We start from the raw sequence: 16,275 nt of genomic DNA, 5'->3' as shown, positions 1-16,275 counted from the left end.
TATGCAATAATCAATTAGTAGAAAATTAAAGACAATCTCAACAATTAACTCATTATAACAAACCATTGCAAATCGAAATTTAAGTTCAGCACTTTAAGAGTTTGTAAAGAAATTTCAATGAAAAATTGATGGGAAAAACTTATTTGTTTTATTTAAATTTCAAAAGAAATTGCAACGGGAAACAAGCAATCAAATAAAAAATTGAAAAGATATGGAAAGGAATTTAATTCTCAATGAAAACATGGTAATTTAACCCAAGAAAAAGTCTCAAAAGATTACCTTAGCACATGAAGATTGATGAAATTTTTGAAGAGATGTTAAGGAAAGAATCTATTTGTTTGACAAAAGTAATCTTTTATTGATAAAATTTCAAGAATTTGCTACAAGAATTGAATGAGAAAGAGGATTTTTTACATTAGACTTTCTTATCTTTCTTCCAAAAAAATATGAGAGATTTTACAGAAGGGAAAATGGGAGAAAAAAGTGGAATTAGTTTTAAAAACTGCAATTTTGCAATTAATTTTGGGGAAAATGATGAACTGGGTCACAAATGGGCTTGGGTCGGGTCTTGGGTTGGCCCAATTGAAGAGAAAAATAGAAAAAAAGAATTGCATATGCTGAGATTCGAACTCACGACAGGGGAGAGGCGCGTGCGGACGAGGGCTCGACACGTGTCAGATGCGTGGGTCGCGAACCGGTTCACGGATCGGGTTGCCGGATCGGACCTCGGGTTGCGCAGGAAATGAAAGGAAAAATAGGGGCGTGTCTGGGGTTCGAACACTCGTCTTCGAGGCAGACGCGTGGCATGATCTGGTGATGCCACATGGTGAAATCTCGTTCGTCCAATCTTTTCCAATTTTTTGGTTTTTTCCTTAAACTTATTTTTTACCGTTCTTCTTCATTATAACTCCGATTTAAGTGATTTCAGTGCGTTGGACTCGTATCGAGGTGAAGTTTCATATTCTGCATAAAATTGACATTTTAGTGAGTAAATGGATAAGGGTTGGGATAAATTAGTCTAATAATGTTAGGTCTAAATTAGCCCTAACAAAATACCCCCAACTTAAGACTTGTTCGTCCTGAGCAAGAAAATTAAAAATGTGCTAACATTCAGTCATTCATCATGCAAGGGATTCACACATTATTTTGCAAGAATTAAACTCAAACAATCATGCAAAAATTTTGATGATGTTTTCAAACAAATATGCAAAGGATGTTACTCATGCCTTAACAATTCAACAAAGTAATTTTTTTTATTATCAATTAAATATTCAAGAGAAGCAAGTAGTCAATTTGAGGTTGATTTTTAATAAAGTTTACTTATTGAAATCATGTTTAGATAAAACATCTAAGTCTTACTATTTCGACTCACTAGACATGCTTCGAAAGAATTAAAAAATGCCCTAGGCTTGTTTTCCCTCTACTCTGAAGCGGGAAGGATCCCTCCTTAAACTCGGCCCTTGGTCAAAACATTGAAACTAGCTAGAAAATTCTAAGATAGAGTTGTACGGGTTTTACTAAGGCAAAGGATAGGCTTTTTCCGTAGGGATTCGTACCTCACTAACATCGGGTAATCCTAACTGATCACGGAAAAAATCCTAACATTCAACTTAATCGTACTTTTTTTTATAGAAGTATTTTGCTAAAAGTATGCATTTTGTTACTTTTTTTTTTAGGGATTCTATTTTTGGTAGCAAGCTTCTTGCTTAGCTCCGGCTTGGCTAACTCTAGTCTTGGATTTTATCTATTAGGTTCTACGATTGACCATTCTTTCGAGGTTACAACAAGCGAATTTAAGCATTCTATCCTTTTCTAAAGACTTCTAGGTTCGTCATGGCTCGACAAAGGGGTTTTTTCTACTTCATGAGTCAAAGAGATGAAAAGTTAAAAAATAACCTCAATTTTATAAATGGTTCTTTATCCTATTTAAAATCAAAACAAAAATTGCTAAGAGAGGTGTACCATAGGGAATCATCATAAGAAACTTTGCAAAAAAGTTAACATCCATGCATTTTCTTTTGCAAGCATTCATTCAAGCAAACAATCCTTCCTTTTTGTGTTGACGGTTTTCTCTAGGACATTTTTTATCTCTCGATTAGAAGTTTCAGCTTGTCTGTTAGTTTAAGGATGGTATGGTGTAGAAATACGATGTTGAACACCATATTTTCTCATCAAGGCTTCAACGCTCCGTTGCAAAAGTGTGTTCCTTGATCGCTAATGATTGCCCTTGGGATGCCAAATCTTGAAAATATGTTAGAAACTAGAAATCTTGAGACAACGGAAGAATCATTAGTCCTAGTGGGGATTGCTTCAACCCACTTCGATACATAGTCAACGGCTAATAAAATGTAAAGATATCAAAAAGAAGAGGAAAGGGACCAATAAAATCCATGCCCCAAATATCAAAAACTTCACAAGTAATAACGGGGTGAAGGGGCATTTCATTTTTCCTAGATAGAGATCAGTTCTTTGACAGTTTGTACATGATTTACAAAATGAAAAAGAATCTGCAAATAATGTTTTCCAAAAGAATCCACTATCTAAATTTTTCCTAGCCGTTCTTTTAGGACTAAAGTGACCTCCGCATGCATGATCATGACAAAATGATAAAATTGATGCATATTCATGCTCGGAACACATTTCCTAATGATTTGGTCAGAACAATATTTCCAAAGACATGGTGGTTCCCAAAAATAGTTTTTAGCATCACTACGTAATTTGGCTTTTTGTGAAAAAGAAAAGTCTGAAGGAAAGTTACCCGTGACTAAGTAGTTTACAATATCAGCATACCATGGTACTTGAGGATTTTTTTGAAAGAGATGCTCATCAGGGAAGTCTTCTCGAATTGGCATACTTTCTTGCTTTTGTACAATTCGACTAAGATGGTCAGCTACAGAATTGTTGGCTCCTTTTCTATCCTTGATGGTTAGGTTGAATTCTTGCAAAAGTAAAACCCATCGAACAAGCCTTGGTTTTGATTCTTTTTTTGATACAAGGTACCTAACCGCTGCATGATCAGTGTAAACAATTACTGGGGAGCCAATAATGTAGCTTATAAATTTATCTAAAGCAAAAACGATAGCAAGAAATTATTTTTCAGTTGTGGTGTAGTTAGATTGTGCTTGGTTAAGGGTCCTAGATGCACAGTATATAGCATGCAATTTTTTATCTATTCTTTGTCCTAAAACAACTCCTAATGCTAAGTTACTTGCATCACACATTATTTCGAAAGGTAAATTCCAATTAGGAGATAGAAGGATAGGGGTAGAGACTAACTTTTATTTGAGATCATCAAATGCCTTCTTACAATTGTCATCAGTCAGAAATGGTACATCTTTTTGCAAGAGATTAGTTAGAGGCAAAGCAATTTTAGAAAAATCTTTTATAAACCGTCTATAAAATTCGGCACTACCAAGGAAGAATCCAACATCTTTTAAACATGTTGGATATGACAATTTTTATATAACGTCAATTTTTGCTTTATCTACCTCTATTCCTTTTGAAGTCACTAAGTGTCCTAAAACTATACCATGAGACACCATGAAATGACACTTTTCATAATTCAAGACAAGGTTAGTTTCTATGCATCTATTTAGAATTAATTCTAGACTGGCTAAACATGCATCAAAACTATCACCATAAACTGTGAAATCATCCATGAAAACTTCAATGCATTTTTCAAAAAAGTCGAAAAATATGCTCATCATGCAACGTTGGAATGTGCCCGGTGCATTACAAAGACCAAATGGCATACGCCTAAATGCATAAGTTCCATAATCACAAGTAAAAGTTGTTTTCTTTTGGTCTTCACATGCTATAGGAATTTGGTAAAAAACTGGAAAATCCATCTAAGAAACAAAAATATGATCTACCCGTTAAACGTTCTATCATTTGATCAAGAAAAGGTAAGGGGATATGATCCTTTTTTGTTACCTCATTGAGTTTCCGGTAACTTATGCACATTCTCCAACCATTTTGCATTTGCATCGGAACCATCTCACCTTTGTCGTTCTTCACAACGGTCATCCTGGTCTTCTTTGGGACCACATGAATTGAACTTACCTATGTACTATCCGGGACGAGGTAGATAATTTCAGCATCTTTTAGCTTTAGTACCTTGTTCATGACAACTTTCTTCAATGTTGGGTCAAGCCTTCTTTGTGGTTGGATTTTGTCTTTTGCTCCCTCCTCCAAGATAATACGGTGCATGCAAAAAGTGGGAGATATGCCTTTGATGTCGTCAAGAGTCCAACCAATGGCTTGCTTTTTCTTCTTCAAGATTATGTCTTTCTTCTTGTTTTTGGTTTAGTTCCCTTGAGATGATTACGGGAAACGTATTCTTTTTTCCTAAGAATATGTATTTCAAGTGTGGTAGGAGAGTTTTGAGCTCAATCCCTAGTTTCTGTGGAGAAAAGAAAAGTTTATCACAATTATTTTTTTCTAAAGCATAGTCAACATTGGGTTCTAACAATTCTTTATTTTCAACCATTTCTTGATCAAAAAATTCATCATGTATAGACAATTCATCAACTTCATCATGCAATTCTAATAAACATAAAGACAAGCATTCATCCGGGTATGTCATGGATTCAAAAATATTGAATGTGACAATGTCTCCATCAAACTCTACACTCAAGGAACCTTTATCAACATTTATAATGGTTTTTACAGTTTTAAGAAAAGGACTTCCTAATAAATAGAGTGAGATGGTTTTAGGCATGCTTCATTCATTTCTAATATGTAAAAATCCGCGGGAAAAATTAGTTTGTCAATTTTCACAAGGACATCTTCAACTATTCCTAATGGTGAAATAAAAGATCTATCCGCTAGTTGTATGCATACACTAGTTTTTTGCAAATTATTGAGTTCTAGATCTTTAAAGACGTTGTATGGCATGACATTTATGGATGCTCCTAAGTCAAGCATTGCATGAGAAATTAGTCGATTTCCTATTACACAAGGTAGAGAAAACATACCGGGGTCATTGCATTTTCGGAATATTACTCTTAAGAAGATCCGAAACATTTTGACTTACCATTGCTCTTTCTTTTGTTTTCCTCTTGTTGGTACACAACTCCTTTAGAAACTTTGCGTACCTGGGGACTTGTTGGATTGCATCGAGAAGGGGCAAGTTGATTTGCACCTTTCTAAACATCTCCAAGAGTTCTTCCTCCTTGGGTGTTTCCTTCTTTTTTGGAGCCAACCTAGAGGGAAAAGGAGGTTTAGGTATGTAAGGAGTAAAATCATTAAGAGGAGATTTATCATTTTTAGAATTAGATGGTGAGGGGTTTTGTTTCAACCTTTTCTTCCTTGGACTCATTCTTACTATTAAGAGTTAAGGGTTTGGAAGTTACCTTTTTCTCTTTGGTGGTGGAAGTGTCAAGAATCTTACCACTCCTTAGTGAAATGGCACTTACATTAGCATGGTCCAGTTGAGCCGGAAGTTTGCCTTTCCCATCCATCTTGCTTATGGCGATAGTGAGTTGAGTCATTTGTTGTTTCATCTTTTGTTGAAAAGAAAGAGTGTTAGTTGCCAAATCTTTGATAATATCTTCAAGATTCGTACCTTGGTTTGAAGAGGTGGTTGGTGCTTGTGTATGCTTTTGGTTGTCATTCCCCCATCTTAAGTTTAGGTTGTCTCTCCATCCCAAATTGTATGTATTACCGTGGGGGTCATATCTTCGAACAATGTTTACATCCTCGATCACCTCAGAATATTTGTTATTTAGATGACCAACCAAGCCACAAACTCCACGCTTGGTTACTTTAAAAGAAGTACCTTGTACAAAAGAAGTAAGAAGAGTAGTCATATTTAACATTTGTGATTTTAATTCACTTACCTCTTCTATTAGAGAATTGTCATTGAAAAATAAAGAAGATCAATTAATCTTTTCTTGAATATGCAAAAATGGAATTTTTACAAAAAGAAAGTAACCAAATCTCTATTAAAACATGATCAATTTCAGCAACCAAAGCATGTTCAAACCGAGGGCAAAATTTATCCTATTCAAGATTTGCTAAGGAGGGGATAACCACTACCCTTAGCAAAATTAATGCCCATTTCAAACTTGTTATGCAAGAATCAATTAGTAGAAATTTAAAAACAATCTCAACAATTAATTCATCATAACAAACCATTGAAAATCAAAATTTAAGTTCAGCACTTTAAGAGTTTGTAAAGAAATTTCAATTAAAAGTTGATGGGAAAAACTTATTTGTTTTATTGAAATTTCAAAAGAAATTGCAAAGGGAAACAAGCAATCAAATAAAAAATTGAAAAGATATAGAAAGGAATTTAATTCTCAAAGAAAACATGGTAATTTAACCTAAAAATAAGTCTCAAAAGATTACCTTAGCCCATGAAGATTGATGAAATTCTTGAAGAGATGTTAAGGAAAGAATCTATTTGTTTGACAAAAGTAATCTTTTATTGATAAAATTTCAAGAATTTGCTACAAGAATTGAATGAGAAAGAGAATTTTTTACATTGGAATTTCTTATCAGTCTCCCAAAAAAATATGAGGGATTTTATAGAAGGGAAAATGGGAGAAAAAAGTGGAATTAGTTTTAAAAACTGCCATTTTGCAGTTAATTTTAGGGAAAATGATGAACTGGATCACAAATGGACTTGGGTCGGGTCTTGGGTTGGCCCAATTGAAGAGAAAAATTAAAAAAAAATTGCAGCTTCTGAGATTCAAACTCACGACAGGGGAGAGGCGCGCGCGGACGAGGGCTCGACACGTGGCGGATGCGTGGTTGCGAACGGATTCGTAGATCGGGTTGCCGGGTCGGACTTTGGGTCGTGCGGAAAATGAAAGGAAAAATAGGGGCGCGCCTAGGGTTCGAACACGTGACTTTGATGCAGACGCGTAGCGTGATCTGGTGTGATCTAGTTCGACCGATCTTTTCCAATTTTTCGGTTTTGTCCTTGAACTTGTTTTTACCGTTCTTCTTTGTTATAACTCCAATTTAAGGTATTTCAGTGACATTGGACTCGTATCGGGGTGAAGTTTCATATTCTGCATAAAAATGACATTCTAGTGAGTAAATGGATAAGGGTTGGGAAAAATTATTCTAATAATGTTAGGTCTAAAATAGCCCTAACAATATTAAAAGTTGAAATCATAATTAAGCATGACAAATTAAATACCTGAAATGCACGGTTCATGTAGTGGTCGTAGAGGAAGTGTCAATCCTCATAACGTCCAACCAATACGTTTGGTAGGTTGGCACGAGCCTCCTCGAGGTTGTTGTACTTTTTGAAGTGTCTATGACAGTCCCTCTGAAACTCCTTAAAGGTGGTGAGCATCTGATGCTCAACAAACTTATTCATTGCTTGATCATTGAAATCAAGTACAAAAATCCGCTACACATTACAAAAATAACACATTAGATTGGTTAACTAAGACATTTTTCAATTGAAATCATAAATATGTAGTTGACTTAATTACCTAGAGGTCGCTCTTAACGACCTCAATATATTCTATGCCAACTTCCGCCCACTTAAGGCAGCGGACGGGAAATGTCTTTCACACGCACACGTCTATCGCCTGGCTGAAGCAAACAGCGTGTGGGGAAATAGGCTTCTCCGTTCCAGGGACAATCGTCATCGGAATGCGCCCATTGATAGCAACGTGGTGCTCCAACTCTAAGAGTCGAGACTACGCATGTCTCCTAGGAGTCGGAGTCGCAGGTGGTTTAGAAGACGACCCTGCTCAATAAATTATGTTAGAGAAAAAAATATGAAATAATCCTAAGTTAAAATGAAAGAAATTCTTAGACTTACCCACATAGTCGCCCACGGACGACGACCCTCCCTTCAAGGTTATGTAAATTGTCCTCAAACTCAAGGAACATAGCGTCCGTCTCCAGAAAATTATTACGTCTGTATGACATAACGCCTGTGAACACAGAAAACAAACATTCAATAAGCAAATATGAACACATAGTTCCTCTTAAGAGTTCTAACAACATGTCGAATGACTTGTTACTCCAACCATTTATAACCTTCACATGCCTCAACTTAACCAAAAAATTCAACGACAAAAATTTTGAACAACCGGGGTAAAACTCATTACGTGCTTCATTCAATAAGTCCTGAAATATGTTTGTTCTATCTTCATCTATATCTACCCCAACATTCATCTGCATTTCATCTTCCAAATGACGTTCCTCTAATTCCTCTACCTGTTCAATCGGGACTTATAAATCATTTAGCATACCAAACATATCATCTTCTTCATTAAATTGCCTACTATTAGTTCCTTCATCAAAAGGATTATTACTACTAGTTCCTTCCTCAAAGTTTTTTGTAGCTCTAAAGCTTAATGACTCTCCATGATACACCCATTCTGTGTAGTAGGAGGATATTCCAATAGTCAATAGATATCGTTCTACACTCTCTAATGAGCTCCAATTTAAATTCAATCATCTCTTGCATGGACACCTTAATCGTCCGTAAGTATCAATGTGAAACTTTGAAAATTCTAAAAATTGGGTCACTCCCTATCTATACTCAAGGGAGAACTTATTTCTAATTTTCATCCAATCCTTGTCCATCGTTTAAGTCCCTAAAACATAAATAGGTTTGATTAGAAATATATCTCTCTCCCTCTTCACATCCATAACTTACTTCCCTGAATTTTTACTATTTTTCAATAATATACAATCTCTCAAATTTTTCACTAAAACTAACTTCAAACTACAAAGGCTACCATAACTGCAGGATAGCCAACACAATGTAATTATTAATAAAAAAAAATGTTGTATCTTCACATCCTACCCACCCCTTCCAACAACGCTACACCTTAACAAGCTATCTAACTACCATACCCCTTAAAACCATCCCAAACATAAACAAATTCAAAACAAAAAAGGCTACCATAACTGCAAGATAGTCATCCCAAATGAAAACAAATTCAAAACAAAAAAGGCTACCATAACTGTAGGATAGCCATCCCAAATCAACAACAAAGTTATTTAACACAAACAAGCTACAATTCAAACATATAACACCCCCCCCCCCCTCAAATTTCAATTCAAACATATAACACCCCCTCCCTTTCAAATTTCAATTCACATAATACCCCCCCTTTCAAATTTCAATTCAAACATAACACCCCCCCCCCCCTCCCTTTCAAATTTCAATTCACATAACACCCCTCCATCCCTTTCAAATTTCAATTCAAACATACCCCCCCCCCCCCCTTTAAATTTCAATTCAAACAAATACCTAAAAACCTTAAAACAAATTTCAATTCAATTCAAATTTTAATTCAACAAATTCAACACACATTCAATACAAAAATAGAAAAAAAATACCTAAAACAGTTTTTTTTCAAAAAGAACCCCTAAACTATCAACCCTAAAGCTAAAAATTTTAGATTTTAAACTTTTCTTAATATACGGCGGTAGACGGCGGCAAGGACATACGGCGACGGTGAGGGCAACGGTGACTGGACTCGGTGACAGAGAACACGACGGTCGTCTCTCCCTTTCTTCTTTTCTCCTTCGTTCTTTCGGTTCTGTGAATGAAATGAATTTAAAGAGGATCTCCGACGCATCACGAAAATGTCAGGAGATCCTACTTATGGCGTCGGGAATTAAAGATCTTTCCCGACACATAAGGCAATTGTCGTGGATACATGCCCCCGTAAGTAATTCATTGTAAATTACGACGAGGCTTTTCTGATGCCGTCATGGTGCGTCAGGAAAGGTTCTTATTTCTGACGCCTTTCTCGACACACTATTCGAGGCATCGAGAAAGGTCCTTTCACCCGACATCTAACGTGAGGCGTTGGAAGAACTAGCTATTCCCAACGATGTTGCTGCCAGAAAGCCCCGATTTCTTGTAGTGACAACAACAACAAAAATAACAACAACAATAATAATAACAAAAATAAGATAAACAACAACAACAACAACAAAAATAACAATAATATAATAACAAAAATAATAACAATAATAATAATAATAACAATAATAACAACAACAACAATAATAATAATAACAACAACAACAATAATAATAATAACAACAACAATAATAACAACTAACTACTTTTAGATCAAAATGTTTCTTGCATATTACTTATTAGTTAGATCAATCAAGCATGTCGACCTTTTATTCTATGGTTTTTCTTAAAAATATGTTGATGAGAATGTAATATGAATGAAGTGGATTGAAGAAACAATTAGTGAAAGCTTATATGTTTACATCATGTGAGTTTGAGAACTTGTTAATTAGTAGTCTGACATATATCTTAACGTACATTAGAACTTGGACATGTAATTGTATAAAATTGAAACTTAAACCTAAATTTTTTAATACGTTAAGACTCTTGGTGTTTAATCAGTACACCCAAGGTTACCGACTTAACAATAGTAGAAAATGAAGAATCACTTAGTTTGTATAACAATTTTATCTATATTAGATGACCCTTTGAGGATTTGGATAAAGTATTTGTTAAGTGTTAAAATCATGTTGATATATTTATAAAGTTTCCTATCTCAACAGTTTTAAGGATTGTTTCTAGGCCTTTTGGAGCACTCACAAAGCAGTACATTTAAAAACAAAACTGTCCTCAATAGGAACTGATAATTCTGGAGAACATAATTCAAATCTTGCAAGTGAATGTTGGTCATATTACTTGAAGAAGGATAGGCAAGAATACTAAAACTTCTACATTTTGATTGGACAGGGTAAGCATCTAGACTTTTATCTTGTCCATGTATATACATTCTATCTATCATGTCCTCGTTGACCACTCGCGTTATACTTTCTCTAATTGGATAAGATTTTTTTATGATGCCTAGTGGGTGTTTTGGTTTATATTTCTCCATCTAATTTCCTCATTGCAAGCTAGCCAAGAATATTTTTCTCTTAATCATTATTATTTTTAAAACAATAGGCTTTGTTTACTTATATAGTATCTTTCTTTCTTGTTGCAAAATTTACAATAACATAGTAGAACTCTTGGCTAACTTGTAAATGTGTATCCTGAGACCATTAGCATCCAGCATGTGGTGCTTTTTGAAGAAAATCTAAACTTTATGCCATTTTAGTGGAGAAACTCATCTTATTGATCTTTCTTCTGAAAAACTATGTTCCTGTAAACTATTTGTACCTTTGACTTAAAATTGGTGGGAGACTCCCTACCCTAAAAGATCTTTCATAGTAGAAGATACCAATTCTGTAAAGTTATTTTGCTCGGTGGGACATAATTGCTTTCTTTGTTTTCTATCAAAAAAGAGTTGTCTTTATACGTAATGATGTGAAGGAGATCAATTGATTTAGTGGAAACATGGCGAAGGGAAGTCATGAGAATGTTGCTCCCTACCCTCTGGTATACCAGTGAAAATTTAAATATTTCTATAAAAAAATGCTCTTTTGCAGGAAGAATATGTGAGCGGAGATGAAGTTGGTAGACTGCAAGTTGAGCACAAGTATCATGTTGCATACATTCAACAATGGTTGAGGTTAAAGAACAGATGCCCCATTTGTAAATCATCATCATCAACTTCTCACCCTTTCAGATGATATAAAACCAAATCGAATTTTATCATCAAATAGTTTCCAATTTCTCATTTATGTTAGGATTCCCTATCTATGGAACTTTACGTTTCTTCTGTACAAATTAAATTTGTTTTCATCTCTCCATTCACCAATAGACACAAGCAATTGATCTCAACTCTCTTTATTGATTTGAATGAGAATTGTCTATAAGTTGATTGAAAATCCATGATTTTATCATTTGTGTGAATTAATTCAATTAAAATAGCTAATTAATTTATTGAAAACTGATTTTGTTGATATCTAATCTCTATTGAGTAAATTAGAAGTGAATTTAAAATTGTGATTGTTCACACGAGATTTCTGAAGAAATTTGGTTCGTGGAGTTGGACTTGTATTGATGTTGTATTTATGTTGATTTCATGCGATATGGTTCATTCTCTCTTGGTTAGATGCTTACGCTTGATTTGAGAAAGCGGAGTATGTGATGTTCTTGAAGTCGAAGTCTTGGAAGAAAGTTTGTATCTTCAAAGAAGCTTCAACCTTCAAGGATGGTCAACATCAGGAGTTGGGGAGTTTTCTAGCGCTTAGGAGAATTCTCTTTAGACCTTCTAGAGTCAAAAATTTCCAACCACAGATGAAGAGAACTCCTCCATTTATAGAGTTTCCTGGTGGGCTTTGATGGACTTCAACCCAGTCTGGTCCATGGACCATACCATGGCTCAATCACATGGATTTGGGTCATACTCAATTGAATTTTTCCCAAGTAAATAATATTTAATTGAACCAAAATAATTAATTTGATGCAATTATCAAAATAAAGACATGACATTATTAGAATTTTCCAATTTGTCTTTAAATTTAACTTGGGACACATCCCAATTTATAGTTAATCCCAAATAAGTAAATGACGTGGCAATTTATAATGGGTTCCAAATTTTTTTATTCAAAAAATGCCCACTTTCGAGATTTATGCACGTGTATGGGTGGGTGAAATCTCGAAAAGATAAATTTAAAGTCCAAATACGAGTTTATTTTTTATTTTTATTTTTTTTTTGCTCAATTTGACATATCAAATTAATCAAACTATGAATTTAGTACATGAGTTTGATTTAAATTTGAAATAAAGGTTGGAATAGACCAATCCTTAATTTGAGAAAAATTTAAGGTTTTATGCTCGGCTTACTTTGATTCAAGAATAAAAGTTTAAATTTGATGATGATTTTTTTATAAAATTTGAAACCATATTTTAATTAATAAGGATTAGGTTTCTACCATACCCTAATTTGTCTTAGGATGCACAAAAATTTCGAATGACCAATTTTAATTTTGGGATAAAATAACTATATTTAATTTTGAGATAAATACAAAACCTCAATCTTGGAATAAAGTTAGATTTATGGCTCCAATTTAAATTTGAGATAAAAATGGAGGTAAAATCTAAATTTTGAAATATTTATGGCAACTGAGTTTTTTTTTTACTGGATTGAACTTAAAGTCCCTTAAGCTGCCTACGTACTCTTTATAATATAGGGATCAAGTCATAACGTAGTTGGACTTGAGTTTTTTTTTTTATTATTAGATTGAACCTAAAGTTTCCCTTAAGCGGCCTACGTACCCTTTATAATGTAGAGATCAAGTCATAACGTAGTTTAATTTGAGTATTTTTTATTAGATTGAACTTAAAGTTTTCTTTAAGTTACTTACTTACCATTTGTAATATAGGGATCAAGTCAAAACATAGTTCAAATGATTTTTTTTTACTGGAATGAACTTAAAGTTTCCCTCAACCTACCTACTTACCCTTTATAATATAGGAATCAAGTCATAAGTTCAATTGCGTTTTTTTTTTTTATCGTTCACCTTTTAAGCTCTTGTGGGCTAGAAGCACCATGTAGTTTAGGCTCTTGCAATAAGGAGCTTTGCATGTTTAGTAGCTCATATTTTCATCAATGATTTGTTCACCTTCTTCGTTTGTAGAATTGGTGAATATAATAAGTCTTGGAGTCAAGGAACCTTCTGTACTTATGTCAACAGATAGTTTCCTCTTCATACATGATGGGACACAACTGTGGATCTTAGCGTCATCATTGTTTTCTTTGAGAAATAGTTTTGCCTTCAAAGTTTTTATCTCTCTTTGTTATTGATCGTTTGTCATCTTTAGATGATCAAAAGTAGATGTTGAAGGTCGATTTTTCTTCGATGTGAAGATACTTAGCCTTTTGAAAGCTAAAGTTCGAGTGGAAGAAGACGTTGGACATTGGTTTTCTTCTTCTTTCGTGGCCATACTCAATCTTTGAAAGACTGAAGATCGAGTAGTTGAAGGCTTGATACGATCAAAGACAGAAGTCCTTTACTTAATTTCATTTGAATGTTCAACTTCTTCAGAAGACGCATAGTTGTTGTTAACTTCTACTACGCTGACAACATGACATGCAGTAACTTCTAATATTTCTTTTGGATTATCCTCAAGGAAGCTTCTTGGAAAGAATTCTGTCAAAGTTATCGACCGTCGAGGTCGGAGGAATTCCTCGTCTTTTCCTTTGGTAGGTTTAGGCTTCGACATCTTCTTGTTTCTTAACCCTTCTTTTTATGAGAGATGTTTCCTTTTGAATTCTTTTGATGGAAGTGCGACTTTGTTTGAATGGAATTTGTTTGTCTCTCTTTTTTACAAGCCATGACTATCCATTCTTTGCCCTCATCTTCAATAGGCTCTTCTTTGTTGGAATCGAACATGTATAGGTTTGAAAGTCCCAAATTGAATCAAACTTTCCCTTTGATCATAAATCAATCTTGGCGAAAGAGCCTCTGACATTATCGTTATTGTAGCATGGTTTGTTTGAGCTACCTCCTCCAAGTCTAGCTCAATCTTTTTCTCATGAGCTAACCTTAGAATTGGCTCCTTTAACACAAAACATTTCTCTACTGGGTGACTGATAACCTGATGATACTTGTAGTAGTTGGGATCATCCGCCTTTCCTACTTGCTCAGGTCGCTTACATTCCGGCATCTGGATCAGCTGCTTCTCCGGTAGTTGCTCTAGCATGTCAGCAATATTTGAATCAAGAAATGGGTAAACTTTTTCCTATTTTTCTTTAAGAGTTGGGTGTCGCTTTTCATTGCCATCATGATTTCTTTCAAGTTTTATTTCTTTTCTTTTAGAGAAAAATTTCAATGGAGTCTCTTAAACAACCATAGACTCATTTAGGACACTATTTGTAATCTTTTTAATATCATTGATTTCATTCTTGTCACTCGTTCTTTGAACTAAGAAATGTTTTGCTCTTCTGTTGGTGATACTTAGTTCCATATCATGGGCGCGAGTTGCTAATTCTTCAAATGTGCGAGGTTTTATTCTTTATAAAATATAGAGAAGTTCCCAATGCATATCTTAGGAGCACATCTCCACTGCAACACTTCTGTGAGCTTGTCTTTGCAATCCAGGCTTAGAGCTCTCAATCGGTTTATGTAGTCGACGGTTGGCTTTCCCTTCCACTGTTTGGTGTTCGTCAACTACATCATGCTGATGACATACCTAGTGCTATAGAAGCGGTTGAGAAACTCTGTTTCCAGTTATTGAACAAAGGATTTTCTCTGAAAATGATCTTGCCTTTAGGAGATTTTATCAGTTGTTCCCAACTTTTCTTCTTGAGGACAGAACTTTGTTCTTGTTCTTGCATGCTTCTCTTTGAGTGACTTTGGGTGACAAGTCCAGTGTAAGAGTCGTTTGGAACTGTAGCTTTGGATGCAACTTTTCTTAGTGCCATTAGCTTATTTGTAGATTTTGATGACAAGGGAGAAATGAGAGGTAGAGATGTCCTACTAAGCGTGCCAATTTTTTCACACGAGATTTCTGGAGAAATTTGGTTCATGGAGTTGAACTTGTGTTGATGTTGTATTTATGTTGATTTCATGCGATGTGGTTCAATCTCTAGAATTTGATCCTCTGATTCTCTCTCGGCTGGATGCTTACGCTTGATTTAAGGAAGCGGAGCACGTGATGTTCTTGAAGTTGGAGTTTTGGAAGAACGTTTGTATCTTCAAAGGAGCTTCAATCTTCGAGGGTGGTCGACATCAGGAGTTAGGAAGTCTTCTAGCTCTTGGGAAAATTCTCTCTAGACCTTCTGGAGTAAAAAATTTTCAACCCCACAAATGATGAGGACTCCTCTATTTATAGAGTTCCCTAGTGGGCTTTTATGGACTTGGGCCTTATCTGGTCCATGGACCATACCCATTGGCTCAATCACATGGATTTGGGTCATACTTAATTTTGGGCTAAATTAAGCTTATTTTTGGCTCCATTGAATTTTAACCCAAGTAGATAATATTTAATTGAACCAAAATAATTAATTTAATCCAATTATAATAATAAAGACATGTGACATTATTAGAATTTTCCAATTTGTCTTTAAATTTAACTTGGGATACATGCTAATTTTTAGTTAATTCCAAATACAATTATTTTAGTAAATGACATGGCAATTTGTAATTGGTTCCAAAAATTTTTATTCAACAGTGATCTTTGTCAAATAAGTATAAGATGCAATTGCATGTTTAATAAGTCTCTTAAGCTTTCATTTTTTATCTCGCACACATCTCACACACAGCTCGCACACATCTCGCACATTCCAAAACTTTCACTATGCATTTTGAAATCAAATTGCTACCCCTCCTAAGTCATTTGGATTGTTTTTATGCATGTTTAGTAAGTCTCTTAGGCCTTTATGTTTTATCTCGTGTACATCTTGCACATTCCAAACTTTC

General features: G+C 34.7%; 1 pseudogene; it reads right to left on the bottom strand.

Annotated features, from left to right (window-relative positions):
• Positions 1-2,171: 2,171 nt before the first annotated feature.
• Positions 2,172-15,278, bottom strand: LOC127148970 (uncharacterized; annotated as a pseudogene).
• Between the last annotated feature and the right edge of the window lie 997 nt (positions 15,279-16,275).

Source organism: Cucumis melo, chromosome 4, assembly GCF_025177605.1.
Source record: "Cucumis melo cultivar AY chromosome 4, USDA_Cmelo_AY_1.0, whole genome shotgun sequence".
In the NCBI taxonomy this organism is placed as follows: Eukaryota; Viridiplantae; Streptophyta; class Magnoliopsida; order Cucurbitales; family Cucurbitaceae; genus Cucumis; species Cucumis melo.
Note: the sequence above shows the minus strand (reverse complement) of the source record. Positions and strands in the feature narration are given on the sequence as shown.